We start from the raw sequence: 14210 nt of genomic DNA, 5'->3' as shown, positions 1-14210 counted from the left end.
CTAGATTTGGAACATCCACAGTGTTATCCTGCTAACTTCCTTCCACCTGTTAAGGTGTTGTAAAGGACTGAGCGTGGAACTCTCTGGTAGCGCTGTTCTGAGGGAAGGCCAGATTTTCTAATTCCACATGAAAAATGCCATCAGGATATTGATGGCCTAATCTGAGAGAGAACATTTGTGGAATGACTCATATTCCTGAGAGTAGATGGGAAATCTTGTAATCTCTCCGCAATGGTATACTAGAGATCTCAGGATACAGTACACACCGTACTCGTTATGCTGCCACCTAGGGCTTGAACATCACCACTCAAAGTCCACACAGGTGGAGGTGATGACTGGCCTTGATGACTTGGTTTTTAGATGTAAGCAGAGTTCCTGCAGCCTCCTCACACTCAGTTCTACTCTGAACTGTAGATGCTACCTTAAATTGTACCCGACTGAGAGTCGAATCTACACGTTTGGGTGGAAAATTATTCAATTTGTCGACTTATTAAGGCTTATTGGCATTGTATGTGCATCCCTTAGTTGTGTAATTATTGTTTTCACAGAATCCTTTCATGCAGAAGGAGGCCATTCGGCCCATTGAGTCTGTACAGGCAATATTGTCAATTGTGTTGTCCTATCTTTCAATATTTTGAAGACTATGATTAGTGTCATGCGAGTGTCCATTTAAGAAAGGTTTTGTTTTATCACATGGCTTGTAGCACGGTTTCAGTGATGTCATTTGTGGGTGGAGCTGGGTTATGGCTGTCGGGTGAGAGGGGTTTTAGTGTTTTGATTTCATTTTTGGTTTGTTGCTGCAGAAGAAAAAGCAGTGTTTCCCTGTTTTCATTTTAAAGCTGTTCCAGGAAACTGAAAGTACATTGGGTGTGGCAAACTGCCTCGGTAACTTCAAAGATAGAGTTGCTTTATGGAAGGAGTTTTGAACCCACTGGTTGGAGGCTGGATCTCAGGGAAAGGACCAGTTCCATTCAAGTGAGATTACAGTGTGCTGGACCACACCCTTGAAAGGGGTTTTGGTTTAATTGGATTTTGTATTGAATTGGAACAGCTAAGGGGGATTCATTAAGAGTTACATTCATAGATTACTGTAGCTGTTGTGTGCTTTTTCCATGTTTGTAATTGATAACAAATTCTTGCTAAGTGTTTTATATGTTAACTACATTCTTATAATAAACTTTGTTTAAAAGCGCCTAGGAAGTCTGATGAATCACACCTGAAGTGAAGGCTCTTGCTCATCCTAGCCAAAGTCAACATAAAAGTTATAGGTCAGGTGAGCTTCATAATACACTTTGGAGTTTCTAAGCTCTGGCCCATAACATTAGAAACTGCATTTTGACATGAAGAGACTGCCCTTTATCTGTATCATAGGCTTTGGGCCTTTCTTCAACGGTTTGTTTTAAACCAGGAAGGTTAGTTTGCTGAATGTGGATTTGACTACTGTCGGTCAGTCTACTTGAGAGATCCCAGAATGGATCTGACCAGTATTCCTATTTCCCAGATTTATTGCTTTTTCCTGCTGGGGTGTCATAGTTTCTCACCTAATCCACAGATTGTCGACTGTTCTGACCTGTATTAAAACCCACAAAAATACGAACACTTGGGCCACACTTTGGTATTTCTCCAGAACGCAAAATATATCCCGGCCAAACCTCAACAACCTGCCCAGGACCTCAACAGAGCATCACATGACTTCTCCTCCCTGTGGTAAGAGCCTGAAATGTCATGTCTTGTGTTCAGATGCTTAAACATAACCATTAGTGTCTGGAGCAGAGCTAACTGACGCAGTCAGGATGAACACAAGTTTGCCCTCAGCGCACCACTGCAAAGGCTTCAAATCTTCCTGTGCCCTCAACAAACTTCAAGGTCAATTTGATGAGACATCTGGTGTTAGTGTGGATGCCTCCAGCTTCAGGAATGGTGAAATTGATGACATCTGGTTAGTATTTGTAAGATAGATTTAGATCTGTGGTTCGTTAATACATTGACAGTCTGTGCGGAGATCACAAAATTCACTTCAGGTCAAAAGAGGCATGTATATAAGGATGGATCTAGATTTATAGACATGTCTTTGTTTTTCTTTCTCTAATAGTAGCTGCCCAATACCAAATTAGTTGACAACATCTTTTCGGTTGTTAGAAATTCTTTAGGTATTTAGTAAGGCTTCAGTAGTATTTTAAAATATTTTTATTCAGGACATTTTAATTCTATATACAAAACACAGCATTCCACCCAACATTATACATTTCACCCCCTCCACCATAGCACCCCACATTCCCCGCATTATGACTATAATATAAAACAAAACAACCCCCCCCCCCACCCCCATATACTGACTTTCATCAACTCTTAAAGAAAGAGCTGAACAGCCTCTGGCTCGAGCGGAACCCCTTTCCCGACCCCCTAATTTTTGTTTTATTCACTTATGGGATGTGGGCATCGCTGGCCAGGCTAGCATTTATTGCCCATCCCTAGTTGTCCTTCAGAAGGTGGTGGTGAGTTGCCTTCTTGAACAGCTGCAGTACTTGAGGTGTAGGTACACCCACTGTGCTGTTAGGGAGGGAGTTCCAGGATTTTGTCCCAGCGACAGCGAAGAAACGGCGAAATATTTCCAAGCCAGGGTGGTGATTGACTTGGACGGGAATCTCCAGGCGTTGGGGTTCCCAGGTATCAGCTGCTCTTGTCCTTCTAGATGGTAGTGGTCATCGGTTTGGAAGGTGCTGTCTAAGGAACCTTGGTGAGTTACTGCAGAGCATCTTATAGATGGTATGCACGGCTGCCATTGTTCGCCGGTGGTGGAGGGTTTGAATTTTTGTGGAAGGGGGAGCAATCAATCTTTTATTATTGTCGCAAGAAGGCTCACATTAACACTGCAATCAAGTTACTGTGAAAATCCCCTAGTCGTCACATTCCACCGCCTGCTCGGGTACACAGAGAGAATTCAGAATGTCCAATTCACCAAACAAGCACGTCTTTCGGGACTTGTGCGAGGAAACCAGAAGACCTGGAGGAAACCCACGTAGACACAGGGAGAACGTGCAGACTCAGCACAGACAGTGACCCAAGCCAGGAATCAAACCCGGATCTCTGGCACTGTGATGCAGCAGTGTTAACCACTGTGTTACCGAGCTGCCTTAGCGGGCTGCTTTGTCCTGGATGGTGTTGAACGTCTTGAGTGTTGTTGGAGCTGCACTCATCCAATCAAGTGCCGAGTACTCCATTACACACCTGACATGTGCATTGTAGATGGTGGACAGGCTTTTGGGGGGTCAGGAGGCGAGTTACTCGCTGTAGGATTCCTAGCCTTTGACCTGCCCTGGTAGCCACAGTATCAATGTGGCTAATTCAGTTCAGTTTCTGATCAATGGTAACCTCCAGGATGTTGATTGTGGACGATTCAGCGATGGGAATGCCATTGAATGTCAAGGGGCGGTGGTTAGAACCTCTCTTGTAGGAGATGGTCATTGCCTGGCACTTGTGTGGCTTGTCAGCCCAACTTGTCACTTGTCAGCCCAAGCCTCGATATAGTCCACGTCTTGCTGCAATAGCACGTGGACTGCTTCATTATCTGAGGACTTGTGAATAGTGCTGAACATTGTCATCCGCAAACATTCCCATTTCTGACCTTATGATGGAAAGGAAGTCATTAATGAAGCATCTGAAGATGGTTGAGCCTCGGACACTATCCTGAGGAACTCCTGCAGTGATGTCCTGGAACTGAGATGATGGACCTCCAACCATCACAACCATCTTCCTTTGTGCCAGGTTTGACTCCAACCAGCGGAGAGTTTTCCCCGATTCCCATTGACTTCAGTTTAGCTAAGGCTCCTTGATGCCATACTCGGTCAAATGCTGCCTTGATATCAAGGGCAGTCACTCGTATCTTATTTTGGATATTCAGTTCTTTTGTCCATGGTTGAACCGAGGCTGTAATGCGTTCAGGAGCTGAGTGACCCTGGCGGAATCCAAACTGAGCGTCCGTGAGCAGGTTATTGCTGAGTAAGAGCCACTAGGTAGCACTGTTGATGACTCCTTCCACACTTTGCTGATGATGGAGAGTAGACTGATAGGGTGGTAATTGACTGGGTTGGATTTGTCCTGTTTCTTGTGTACATGACACACCTGGGCAAATTGCTGGGTAGATGCCAGTGTTGTAGCTGTACTGGAACAGCTTGGCTAGGGGTGTGGAAAGTTCTGGAGCACAAGTCTTCAATACTGTTGCCAGAATATTGTCAGGGTCCATATACTTTGCCATATCCAGTGCCTTCCGCCGTTTCTGCAATCACGTGGAGTGAATCTTATTGGCTGAAAACTTGACATCTGTGATGCTGGAACGTCTGGAGCAGAGCGAGTTGGATCATTAACTCAGCACTTCTGGCTGAAGATTGTTGCGAATGCCTCAGCCTTGTCTTTTACTGGGCTCCTCCATCAGTGAAGATGGGTACATTTGTGGAGCCTCCTCCTCCAGTGAGTTGTTTAATAGTCTGCCACCATTCATGGCTGGATGTGGCAGGACTGCAGAGCTCTGATGCGTTGGTGGTGAAATCGCTTAGCTCTGTCTATTACTTGCTGATTATACTGTTTGACAGAGAAGTAATCCTGTGTTATAGCTTCTCAGCTATATCGACACCTCATTTTTCGGTATTCCTGGTGCTGCTCCTTGCTTGCTCTCCTGCACTCTTCATTGAACCAGGGTTGATCCCCTGGTTTGGTAGTAATGGTACAGTGGGGGATATGCCAGGCCATGAGGTTGCAGATTGTGGTTGATACCATTCTGCTGCTGCTGATGGCTCACCGCCTCATGGATGCCCAGACTTGAGTTGCAAGATCTGTTGGAGCCTATCCCATTTAGTATGGTGGTAGTGCCGCACAACACGATGGAGGGTATCCTCATTTGGAGACGGGACGTTGTCTCCATAAGGACTGTGTGGTGGTCACTTCAACCGACACTGTCAAGGAGAGATACATCTGCAGCAGGCAGGTTGGTGAGGATGAGGTCAAGTAGGTTTTTTCTCTTGTTTGGTTCCCTCACCACCTGTTGCAATCCCAGTCTAGCAGCTATGTCCTTTAGGATCCGACCAGCTCGGTCTGTGATGGTACTACCGAGCCACTCTTGGTGATGAACATTGAAGTCTCCCACCCATGGCAAACTCTATCTTCTCCAAAATTCCACCAGATCACTCACCCACCCCACTGCCCTTGGCGGCTCCGGACTCCGCCACCCTAACTGGATCCTCCTCTGGGTTATCAGGGGGCAGCAGCCAACATCTCAGCCTCTCTCACCTCCTGCACTCTTGGAACTTCCATATATCGGGGGCCGCTGAAATAGGCGATTCTCCACGGGCAACCAACCGAAGTCCCACCGGCGTGGTTCACATCTGGTACCACCCGGCAGGAGCTCGGACCCGCGCCCGCAGTGGCAGTCCTGGTGGGGGGGGGCGGGGGGAATCTGACTCCGGGGGGGGGCCTCAGCGGTTGCCAGGCCCGTGATTGGGGGCCACCGATCGGCGGGCCTTTGCGATCTGGGGGGGGGGAATCTACCTTATTCCGCGCGGGCCCGCTGTGTGGCTCCGCCATGACTGCAGCTGCCCCGCTGAAGTGGGCCGCCGCATGCATGCGTGGACCCGCTTGTGGCCAGTATGCGCATGCACGGCCGCACAGTCTGGCTAGCAGAGCCCCGTCGGCAGCCAGAGCTGCGGGACGCACGCCAGGGCCCTGCTAGCCCCCTGGAAAACGGAGAATCACCCCGGACTTTTGAGGGAAAAAATCCGGAGTGATTCTTGCCCGTCTTCCGGCAGGCATGGGGACTTAGTCCACAAAAGGGAGAATCCCGGCCCGTACCTCTTTAAATCCTCCTTCACCCCCTCTACCAAGTTGGCCACATTCAACTTGTGCAACAGAGCCCAACTATATGCCACCTGTATTCCCAGATACCGAAAACCCGACTTGATCAGCCAAAACCGCAACTTCTCCAGGACCCTTTCTTGTACCTGGGAACTTACCGGGAACACATCTCGCCCACTTTCCCCACATTTAATTTAAACCCCAAAAGCGAGGCAAATTTGGTCAGCATCTCCATACTCCTACTCGTATTAGAAATCGGGTCCGTCAAATATAACAGCAAGTCGTCCACATATAGGGACACACAATGTCTCCACCCCCCTCTCCCCCAATCACCAATGGTTCAATCGCCAATGCAAAAAGCAATGGGGAAAGTGGACGTTCCTGTCTTGTTCCCGGATGGCACAGTGGTTAGCACTGCTGCCTCACAGCTCCAGGGTCCCGGGTTCAATCCCGACCTTGGGTGGCACTGTGGAGTTTGCACTTTCTCCCCATGTCTGCGTGGGTTTCCTCCGGGTGCTCCGGTTTCCTGCCACAGTCCAAAGATGTGCAGGTTAGGTGGATTGGCCATGCTAAATTACCCCTTAGTGTCCAAAAGATTAGGTGGAGTTACTAGGTTACGGGGAAAGGGTGAAGGTGTGGGCTTAAGTCGGGTGCACCTTCCAAGCGGACGCGATGGGCTGAATGGCCTCCTTCTGCACTGTAAATTCTATGATCCTATGATTCCCCTGTAAACGAAAATACTGCAAACTTGTTGCATTATTGCAAACACTTGCCATGAGGGCCCTAATCCAGCCAATAAACCCAGTCCAAAGCCAAAACTGCCCCAGTACCGCAAAAAGGTGCTCCCACTCAGCCCGGTCAAACATCCGGACTCCGCATTCACGGATATTATCACCTGTATTTCCTAACCCGTCGGGGGCGTCATCACCACATTCAACAACCTCCTAATATTGGGCAACTGTTGCTCCTTCTTCTGTCTGGGCCTCAGCTATCACCCCCAGCACACAATCCTCCAGGCGTGTTGCCAACACCTTGGCCAACAACTTTGCATCCACGTTTAACAGTGATATTGGTCGATAAGCACCTCACTCCTCTGGATCTTTGTCCTTTCTCAAAATGAACAAAATCAAAATGTGTGCCAACGTGGGCGGGAGCCCTCCCTGGCTAACGAGTCATTGAACATTTCCATTAGCTGAGGCCCCAGCTTCATCTCTCACTCTTTATAAAACTCCGCTGGGAATCCATCTGGGCCCAGAGCCTTCCCAGACTGCATTGAACCAATGTACCTCATCACCACCTCCAGCCCAAGTGGGACCACCAGCCCCTGCACTTCCCCTCTTCCGCCACCAGGAAATCTAAGCCAACCAAGCTTCATGTCCGAGCCCGGTCCACCTCAGGAGGGCAGTCGAAGACCTCCTCCCCCACCAACTGCTTGAACATCTTGGCCACATATTCTGTGGTTCTCGTCCCATCGATGCCTTTGGGCAGCCCCACAATCCTCAAGTTGTGCCTCCTTGAACAGTTCACCAGATCGTCGATCTTAGCCTTCAGCTCATTTTGCCCCATCAATATTTCTACCTCCAAAAAGGCAATCCGATCCTTGTGGTCGGCAACTGTCTCCTCCACCCTCTGAATCAACAAATTCTGCATCTCCAGCCGCTGTTCCACCCTCTCCAGGCATGCCCGAACTGGCTCTGCCACTCTCACCAAATCTTTCGTGACCACCAGCCTTTTAAAAATATTCAACTGTTCCATCGACCACCGTGCGGGCAGCGATGTCAAAGATCACTCCGCCATCTTTTCCCCTCCTGCCCATGTCCTCCAGGTCTGAAGGATGCCCCTTGCTTGACACACTCCTCGTCTGGTAACATTTTGACATCACCCATCAGAAGAGAAATCCTAGTTTCCTAATAGTATCGTTTTTCCATCTGCGCTACCCCCGTAAAATGGACAAGTAGGGCCAAAGAACTGGTCCTCAGGCAGGAGCCACCTTATGTGCGACCACTCACTCCATGGTCGCCACTGGAAGTCGAGGCTTCAGGTTAAAGTTATGGGTGCAAAATGTCTTGTACCCAGAAAATGGATGCAACAAGTTTCTTTAGAGGTCAAAATGAGTTCCACAGCAGGTGCACACTCTTCCGCTATGAGTCACAGAAGATGTCACTTTAACGATGCCATTAGCGGTTGTGTATTTACTGTTCAGAAGTGTTCGGAGTCAGGAGTGTAATGCTGATCTGAAGCAAGCGCTGCCATTTTGGAGCTCAATATTCCAGATAACGCTGTCTCTTAATCCAGCGCAGTTGATCATTTATTCAGCAGCAGGAATGACCCCCCACCCCCAGCCACCACCACCTATCCCACACATCTCCCCAACTAACAGCATTATTTAAAAGATCATCAGATACTTACAGATCAGTTATTGATTGGTGCTTTGGTGCTTTCCATAGTTCTTCAAAACTGCTAACGTCTAGGGTGCGTTGAGACAAGTGCTGAAGGAGTTGGTCCTGACTTCCAAGGCTTCTGCACAAATCAGTTGTTCACAGGTGTAAAAGTTTGCTCTAACGGCAGAATAACTGTGACAAGAAAGAATGGCACAGAGCAGGGCAAGCTGTTGGAAGGTGGAGGAGGGGGAGAATGGCTCTCAGCAAGAGGCCATATGCACTGTGTTCAGAGAGAAATTGCAATTCTCCCACCTGGACCTCAGTCAATATGTGAGATGTCTGTGCTTCACCATTGCCAGTGGCTGTGAAGATCACCATGGTCATGAACTGTTATGCATCTGCCTCCTTCATGGAGCTAAATTATTTTTTTTTAATAATCTTTATTGTCACATGTAGGCTTACATTAACGCTGCAATGAAATTCCTGTGAAAATCCCCTAGTCGCCACACTCCGGCCCCTGTTCGAGTTAAAAGAGGGAGAATTCAGAATGTCCAATTCACCTAACAACACGTCTTTCGGGACTTGTGGGAGGAAACCGGAGCACCCGGAGGAAACCCACGCAGACACGGGGAGAACGTGCAGACTCCACACAGCCAGTGATCCAAGCCGGGAATCGAACCTGGAACCCTGGAGCTGTGAAGCAACAGTGCGAACCACTGTGCTACCGTGCCGACCACAGCTGGGGACATTTGCAACATTTCCCAATTTGAAATCCACTGTTGCTCTGAGGCTCTCCATTGAATGAGAGCTAACCACATTTCTTTCTATCCTGCCAGAGCAAAGCAGGTGGAGGAAGCATGTGGCTTTGTGATAATTCCAGGCTTCCTCTTGCTGCAAGATGCCTTCAACGACATACACATCAGCTTTACAGAGCCACATCTGCCTCTGAAATGCATCAAAATCTAAAAGGATTCCACTCGCTCAATGAGGCTCAGGAGTCTTTGGAATTCTCTTCCTCAAAAGGTTGTGGAAGCAGAATCGTTTAATATTTTTAAGGCAAAGCTAGATAGATTATTGATAAATAAGGAGGGGACAGGTTAACGAGGATAGGCAGGAATATCAGAACAGCCTTGAATGCTGGGCTCGAGGGGCTGAGTGGCCTCCTCCTGCTCCTAATTCATATGTTCGTATGTAATGTCTAATTGGTGTGTGACCGTACTCGGTGTATGCTATCTGTCAATGCTTGGTATCCTGGCAGCAGTCATGATGTCTTCATTCTGAAGCAGCCCACTGTGCCAGCTGCAATTTAGCCACCACAACAAATCGGAGGGTAGCTACTAGGCAAGAAACGCTATCCATGAACACATAGCTCACTATTCCGGTGTGTCACCCACAGACATGTGTGCTGCATACATACAATGGAAAGCCCTATTGCCACACACACTGTGGTAGAGTGGACCACTGACATACTGAACCAATACCTCTGCTTCCTGGATCATTCTGGAGGAGTGCTCCCGTATTCACCAAAATGGGGGGGGGGGGGGAGATTTTATTATTCCTCTGTCACTGACCATCACAGGGACTGCTGGACCACAACACAAGTGACAGCAAATTCCAAACCAAATTTATGAATGAAATCATGCTGTGTTGCACAGACTAATCACCTTTATGTGCTATGATAGGCAGTCATGATATTACACATTTTGAGAAAACTGCTCCAAAAGTTACATTTTTAAACTGTGGCTTTACAAAATGGACTCTGGGTCACTGTGGTGAACCACGTATTACTACTATATATATATATTTACCATTATTCGTCCTACTGTTATCCACCACTGTATATATGTTCACTGTTGTTCTTATTCACTGTTACTTACTGTTGTTGTGTTAATGCTTCTGTTGGCTCCGCCTGTGGCTCCGCCCCTCAGGGGAGGTATATAATTGGCAGACCTGTGGCCAGCTCTCAGTGCGGGAGCAGCAGCAGGCTGGCATACTTCTTAGCTTATTAAAATCACTGTTCTCTTCTACAACTCGACTCGTGTGAATTGATGGTCCATCAATTTAATAAGCTCAGATATCACAATGGACGCCGCTCTTAAGCCTGACCGACTTGAACTCGACCCGCATGCAGCTGAAACCACTGCAATCTTTGAGCATTGGCTAAGTTGTTTCGAGGCCTACCTCGACTCCTCGACCGACGACGTCTCCGGGGCGCACAAGCTGCATCTCCTCGACGCTCGGGTGAGCCACAAAATTTTCCTATTAATCAGAGACGCAGCCTCGTACGAAGAGGTGGTTGCACTGTTGAAAGGACAGTTCGTGAGGCCGGTGAATGAGGTGTTCGCTCGACATCTTCTCACCACGCGGCGTCAGCGCCCTGATGAATCGCTGGCAGAATTCCTGCGTGACCTGAGGGTACTCGCCAGGAATTGTAATTGCCAGGCAGTTACGGCAGTGCAACACACGGAACCCATGATCCGGGGCACCTACGTGGCCGGAGTCCGGTCCAGTTATATCCGGCAACGAATGCTCGAAAGGGGTGCCCTCGACCTTAAGGACACGGTACAGCTATCTACCTCGTTTGAGGTAGCATTCCAGAGTTTGGATGCCTTCACGCCTGACCATGCGGCATCCTCGTGGACATTGGAGGCGTGGCCATCACCCGACCCGGGCGTGTCCCATGCCTGTGCCGCACGGCTGCCCGTCAACTCCGGGGGGCCGTTCTGCTACTTCTGCGGCCAAGGCCAGCACTCCAAGCAGCGTTGTCCAGCTTGGGACACGACCTGCAACGAGTGCGGTAAGAAGGGGCATTTTGCCAAAGTCTGCCTGGCCCGACCTAAAGTTCCCAAATCGAAAACCTGCCAGGCCCGACCTGAAGCTCACAGATCCGGCAGTGTGGCATCGTGCCTGCCGGTACCGCCCCCTTCTGACGCGTCACCCACCTCATGCAGTCCGTGGGGGCTGCCATTTTGTCCGCATCTTTAATGCCGCCAACCACGTGAGACCCGTAGGGGCCGCCATCTTCGACGCTGCCCGTCACGTGCGACTCATGGAAGCCGCCATTTTGTGACCATCCCGCTACCGCCGACCGGACCAGTCACCCGCAGCTCGGCTCTGTTACACTCGACCGGTCTTGGCCCCATCACCTCAAGAACTCTATGATGGCCGTCCGGGTCAATGGGAATGAGATGACCTGCCTCTTCGACTACGGGAGCATGGATAGCTTTGTCCATCCGGATACGGTAAAGCGCTGCTCCCTCCGGATTTTCCCCGTGACCCAAACAATCTCCCTTGCTTCCGGATCACATCCTGTGCAAATCTGGGGGTACTGTGTCGCAAACCTTGTGATACAGGACGTCAAGTACGCCAACTTTAAACTTTACGTCCTCCCCCCATCTCTGCGCTCCCCTATTATTAGGACTGGATTTCCAGTGTAACCTCCGAAGCCTGACTCTGCAGTTTGGTGGACCCCTGCCCCCTCTCACCATCTGTAGCCTCGCGACCCTTAAGGTCGCCCCTCCCTCGCTCTTTGCGAACCTCACCCCCAACTGTAAGCCCGTCGCCACCAGGAGCAGACGATACAGTTCTCAGGACAAGGCTTTTGTCAGGCCGGAGGTCCAGCGACTCTTGTGGGAAGGGATCATTGAGGCCAGTAACAGACCCTGGAGAGCCCAAGTGTGGTGGTCGTCAAGACCGGGGAGAAGAACCGGATGGTCGTCGACTACAGTCAGACGATCAACCGGGACACGCAACTCGATGCGTACCCTCCTCCCCGCATATCTGATATGGTCAATCAGATTGTGCACTACCGAGTCTTCTCCACGGTAGACTTGACGTCCACATACCACCAGCTCCCTATCCGCCCGGAGGACCACCACTACACTGCCTTCGAGGCAGACGGCCACCTCTACCACTTCCTCAGGGTCCCCTTCGGCGTCACCAATGGGGTCTTCGTCTTCCAACAAACGATGGACCGAATGGTTGACCAGTACGGGTTGCGGGCCACGTTCCCGTATTTGGATAATGTCACCATCTGCGGCCATGATCAGCAGGACCACGACGTTAACCTTAAGAAATTCTTCCACACCGCCCAACTCCTTAATTTGACCTATAACAAGGAGAAATGCGTTTTCCGCACAACCTGACTGGCCATCCTTGGCTATATCATGGAAAACGGAGTCCTAGGGCCCAACCCCGATCGCCTGCGCGATCACATCACCTGAAACCTCCCTCCTCCAACTTCCCCTCCCCCACTGCCCCAAGGCCCTGAAGAGATGCCTGGGGTTCTTTTCCTACTATGCCCAGTGGGTCCCCAATTATGCGGACAAGGCCCGCCCACTTATCAAATCCACCATTTTTCCCCTGACGGCTGAGGGCCGCCTGGCCTTCGACCGCATCAATGCAGACATTGCCAAGGCCACGATGCACGCTGTGGACGAGTCCATTCCGTTCCAGATGGAGAGCGATGCGTCGGACTTTGCCCTGGCCGCTACCCTCAACCAGGCAGGAAGGCCCGTGGCTTTCTTTTCCCGTACCCTCCATGCCTCCGAGATTCGACACTCCTCTGTCGAGAAGGAAGCTCAAGCCATTGTGGAAGCTGTGCGACATTGGAGGCATTACCTGGCTGGCAGGAGATTCACTCTCCTCACTGACCAACGGTCAGTTGTCTTCATGTTCAATAACACACAGCGGGGCAAGATCAAGAACAACAAGATCTTGAGGTGGAGGATCGAACTCTCCACCTATAACTATGATATCTTGTATCGTCCTGGGAAGCTCAATGAGCCCCCAGATGTCCTGTCCCGCGGTACATGCGCCAGCTCGCAAGAAGACCGACTTCGGGCCATCCGTAATGACCTCTGTCACCCGGGGGTCACCCGGCTTCTCCATTTCATCAAGGCCCGCAACCTGCCCTACTCCACCGAGGAGGTCAGGCCCATGACCAGGGACTGAGAAGTCTGCGCGGAGTGCAAACCGCACTTCTAGCGGCCAGACAGGGCTCACCTGGTGAAGGCCTCCCGGCCCTTTGAACGCCTCAGTGTCGATTTCAAAGGGCCCCTCCCCTCCACTGACCGTAACGTGTACTTCCTCAACATCCCGTTTTCCCTTTGCTATCCCATGTCCCGACAGGCCCTAGGCCACTGTCATCAAGGCCCCACACAGCATCTTCACCTTGTTCGGTTTCCCCACCTACATCCACAGTGATCGGGGCTCCTCTTTCATGAGCGATGAGCTGCGTCAGTTCCTGCTTAGTAGGGGCATCGCCTCAAGCAGAATTACCGGCTATAACTCCCGGGGAAATGGGCAGGTGGAGAGGGAGAATGCGACGATCTGGAAGGCCGTCCTTCTTGCCCTACGGTCTAGAAATCTCCCAGTCTCCCGCTGGCAGGAGGTCCTTCCCGATGCGCTCCACTCCATCCGGTCGCTTCTGTGCACGCCACTAATGAGACCCCTCACGAACGTTTGTTTGTCTTCCGCAGGAAGTCCATCTCCGGGGTCTCGCTTCTGTCCTGGCTGACAACACCAAGGCCTGTCCCCCTCAGGATTGAAGGGGTTCAGCTCTTCCATGCAAACCCTCAGTATGCATACGTGGCACACCACGACGGACGACAGGACACAGTCTCCCTCCAGGATTTGGCACCCGCAGGTTCCCCAGCAACCATCACCAATGCGCCCACCCCTACACCGCCTATCACCATTACTCGAATGTGGCGGGACTTGGCACCGGCAGCCCTCCCTGGGGCCGTTACCACCGCCCCGCCCCTACACCATCTCCCTCTCCGTCAACACATCGCAATGAAGCTGCAGATGACACGCTCCCGGAGTCGAAGGTCCCGACACCCATACCCACACCGCAGCCGGGGCTGAGGCGATCACGGCGGTAGATCAAGGCTCCCGTCAGACTCAACCTGTGAGTCCACTTCACCCCCGCTGGACTTTTTTTTAACTGGGGGTGAATGTGGTGAACCACGTATTGCTCCTATA

Source organism: Scyliorhinus torazame, chromosome 8 (assembly GCF_047496885.1).
Source record: "Scyliorhinus torazame isolate Kashiwa2021f chromosome 8, sScyTor2.1, whole genome shotgun sequence".
In the NCBI taxonomy this organism is placed as follows: domain Eukaryota; kingdom Metazoa; phylum Chordata; class Chondrichthyes; order Carcharhiniformes; family Scyliorhinidae; genus Scyliorhinus; species Scyliorhinus torazame.
Note: the sequence above shows the minus strand (reverse complement) of the source record.